We start from the raw sequence: 3,961 nt of genomic DNA, 5'->3' as shown, positions 1-3,961 counted from the left end.
CCAAAGAAATCTTTCTTGTCTAATTTGTTTGCACAAAATTGCATCAGTACAGCATCCTAATAAAAGAAGCAAGGGTAACATAGATTTAAAGCATAAATTATACTGCACATATTATTTGCATAAAGAACAATTTGCATGACTACTAGGAATTAAGACTAGGTTTCTTTTATTCTAACAGTGTTCAAAAGAAAAAGTACTATGAAATTTCCCTTTCTTCACTACTAGCACGGAAACTGTCATCATTCTGAGTCATGAGACATTATTTTCACTCATCACAGCAAATATTTTAATCAGCATTAATAATTCAAAGTTTTTGTGCTGTATTTTGACAAACATTATCTTTAAAGTATAGAACAGTGACTCCAAGTCCCATCCCAGCAAAGTGGCTAAGAACAATATGATAGCTTATGGAGATTCAGTAGAACCACCAGGGACTCCCTAACTCCAGTCCCCAGTGAATGCTTCACTGTGACAAACAACAAAAATGGCTTCTGTCCTATAGCCAGACCTGAAGCCAAAATGAAATGCATCTAGATAATTACAGAGGAAAGTATGCATCAAAGGTTACTAAAATGTAAAAGGGTAAGTACAATCTTTATGATAATTAGTAAGAACCAAATGATACACTTTAGCAAAAGAAAACTAAATTTTAATTTACCCGGCAACAGTTCAGTTCCTCTGCTGTCAGTATAATTATTCCACATTTCCTCCCAGGAATTCCTCTGTTAACAAAATAAAACTGAGATGAGATACTACAGTTTACAGAAATATAAATTAAGAAACTTTGGCGCTGTACATACTGGCAGATAGTGCGCCCCCGTCACGTACTAGGGGTTGGCCGAGGATGCACTGTCCATATTGGCCTCACCCCTAGCACGTGACAGGGGCGTCAAAATGGCAGTGCCCTGTACACACGGGCGCTGCCATTTTGACGCGACAGACATGTAGCATTCGCACATCCCACCGCGCTTGCAACATCATAAGTCCGCCATTTGCACACTTGGGCGTTGCAAGCGTGACACAAAAAGAACCCGCTTTTGCGGGTTCTTTTTCCGCCGCCAGGACACCTCGTCATTTGGCAGCTGCTGCCGCTGGCAGAAATGGAGGCAGCAGCAGTCCGCCCTTTTTGAGCAGTCTGTATCCCGCCTTTCTTAACTTACTAATCAACTGTCACAATGCATTCTGAGATATATTGGCTTCTGCTTTTTTATTAATCAACTTTGTTCCCTCCATGATATACAACCCATAATTATTATCTAAATTGAGGATGAGACATTTCCAAGAATCCCCATCCTCCACTGCCCTGCCCAGTTCCTGCAAACCCTTGCCCACACCTCCCCCCCCCCAGATTGAGCATGTCCATCTGGTTTGTGGTCTTCCTCTCTTCCCTCTACATTTCCTAGCATTATTGTTTTTTCTAGCGACCCGTGGCTTCTCATTATGTGGCCAAAATACAATAGTCTCAACTTGATCATCTTTGCTTCCAAGGAGAGCCCAGGTCTGATCTGTTCAAGAACCCACTGGTTTGTCTTCTTGTTGTCCATGGTATCATAAGTACTCTTCTCCAGCACCACATTTCAAGTGAGTTGACTTTCTTTCTGTTTGCTTCCTTCACTATCCAGCTCTCACATCCGTACATGGTAATTGACAATACAATGGCCTGAACGATTCTGATTTTTGGGCTTAGCTGTATGCCTTTGCTTTCAGTATATTTTCCAGTTGTTTCATAGCTGCCCCTTCCCATTCCTAGTTTTCTTATTTCTTGACTGCAGTCTCCATTCTGAACAATGTTTGAATTGGGAATTCAATTTCTTCCTTGTCTAGATTGAATGTGTGTATTTCTTATTTGGTCATTATTTTTGTTTTCTTTATATTCAGCATCAGTCCTGCCTTTGCAGTTTCATCTTTGACCTTCCTGAATAACTGTTCCAATTCCTGAATGTCTTGTGCTAATATTATAGAACTTTACAGATATTTATTATGTATTTACAAACATTTATCAAATCATACCATGTCATTCTCTCTCATATTCAGAGAGGGTTGCCTTTGCTCTCCTCTGAGGATAAGAGGGTATGACTTGTCCAAAATCACCAAGTGGGTTTTCATGATCGAGTGGTGATTTGAACATTGTTCTCTAAAGTCGTCCAGTGCTGAACTACTATATTATGCTAGTGTCATGATCAGCAACGAGGAGGACTCGGAGGACGACGAAGAGGAATCTGAGAGAGTGTTAGACCCCAGCCCTGACTTGCCAGGTCCTAGTTCTGCCCTACCAGATCCTGGTGCTGTTAAGTCTCCTTCAGGGGACACTCTGGATCAGCAGCTAAGCCTTGTTTCAGCAGAGGTGCCAGGCCTGGGAGATGTAGAGCAACAGTCAGGCATTGAAGTTCCCAACTTCAGCCAAAGGAGGGCAGAAGGGGAAGGCCTGCAAAGTCCAAGAAGGATAGCTGAGAAGCGCCCATCAGCTGCGATAAGGGAGCGGCTCTGTGATTTAAGACAGATGTGAGACGCTGACTCCCTTTGTCAGAGATTATTGTGCTTTCCATTTAGTGAATGCTGCTGGCTCTGGCTTTCCTGGACTCTTGGCTCTCTAGACCTTTGACTGCTCTTGAATCTACGACCTCGGAACGGACTTGACCCCCAAACCCTCTGGCATCCTCGGCCTCTAACTGAACTGGTATTTGTGACTTCTGGAATCCTGAATCTGGACTGGCTTGTGGCTGTCCAGCCTTGTTTCCTTTGCTGAGCCGCTCTTATCACCATGTGTGTGTGTGTGCGCGTGCTGGCAGCATTCCCGGACAGCTAGATCCCTTGCAGAGAGTTCAAATTGTATAATATTTTCTTATCTTACTTTGCTTGTTAATGTGGGCAGCATCAAGATGCATCCCCAGCCTCACATAAAATCATATATATTCCCTTGCCAAACAAATTGGCTGTGGTAGAAGTTTTTCTTATGGATCAATGCGGCTTCTTTCATTGGGGGGGGGGGATTCCTGTATTAGCTACCTAATTGAGCCCTGGTGGTGCAGTGATTAAATGGTTAAATGCCTGTACTACATCCACTCACTCACAAACCACTAGGTTGTGAGTTCAATACCAGCCAGAGGTTTAGGGTCGACAGGTCGCTAAAATTAGTATCCAGCTTGTTGGGGACAATTAGCCTACACTTTGTAAACTACTTAGGAGTGCTTAAGTGCACTGATAAACAGTATAGAAATGTACTTTCTATCTTTCTATAGCTGCAATGAAGTACCCAGAAATTCCTAAAAATATGTTCTTTCAGGTAAAAAAAGAGTAGATTTTATTTGCAGATTTTTCACTTTCATGGGGGTCCTGTACCCCGTAACCCCAGCAAATGTGAAGGGCCCAGTGTATTCCTTGAAAAACAGTTATTCCATCAAATTTTTCACTGAAGTAACAGTATTGATTTAATTATTAGAACTTTTTTCTTGATAATAATAGAATGCTTAATATGTTATTCATCTTAATCACTTCATATGTTATTTTGAAACAACATTCAAATTCAGAACAGACATCAGTAGATAAAATAATTCCACTACAAGTATCGTCTGCCTAGAATGCTAATTTCTCAGACATGAAAGAATAGAAGGTTCTCCTGATCTCAGGAAAAGATAGTTACTGGTAAGGACACAGAGAACATAAGAAATATAACCACAAATGCAGGTAGGGTGATACTTGCTTTTCTTTCTCCGTTCTTCTTCCCTTTTGCATCATGCCTATAACTTCCTGAGTCTACATGTAGGGATTATCTTATATAGAGAGCACTTAGAAAATGTAGACATCTACAACTATTAAAAGAAATAAATACAATTATAAAAATATACTTACACAATTGGCTTTTCTAATCTGCTTCCTTGTGACCCAACAATCTCTCCAAGTGTACAGAACACTTGTCCCAAGAAATCCTGAAAAAGTGTTATTATGGAAATGCATAAAGCTC

The 3,961-nt window shown here is 41.0% G+C and overlaps 1 long non-coding RNA gene across 1 annotated transcript; it reads right to left on the bottom strand.

The window, feature by feature from the left end:
- On the bottom strand, positions 1–3,929 carry LOC121918030. The gene is made up of 3 exons (XR_006101144.1): positions 3,850–3,929; positions 659–722; positions 1–56 (listed from the first exon to the last, which is right to left on the bottom strand). It is a non-coding gene; the product is annotated as an uncharacterized LOC121918030 (long non-coding RNA).
- Positions 3,930–3,961: the final 32 nt, after the last annotated feature.

This window comes from Sceloporus undulatus, unplaced genomic scaffold (assembly GCF_019175285.1).
Source record: "Sceloporus undulatus isolate JIND9_A2432 ecotype Alabama unplaced genomic scaffold, SceUnd_v1.1 scaffold_3204, whole genome shotgun sequence".
NCBI lineage: Eukaryota > Metazoa > Chordata > Lepidosauria > Squamata > Phrynosomatidae > Sceloporus > Sceloporus undulatus.
This window is presented reverse-complemented; position numbering and strand designations above follow the sequence as displayed.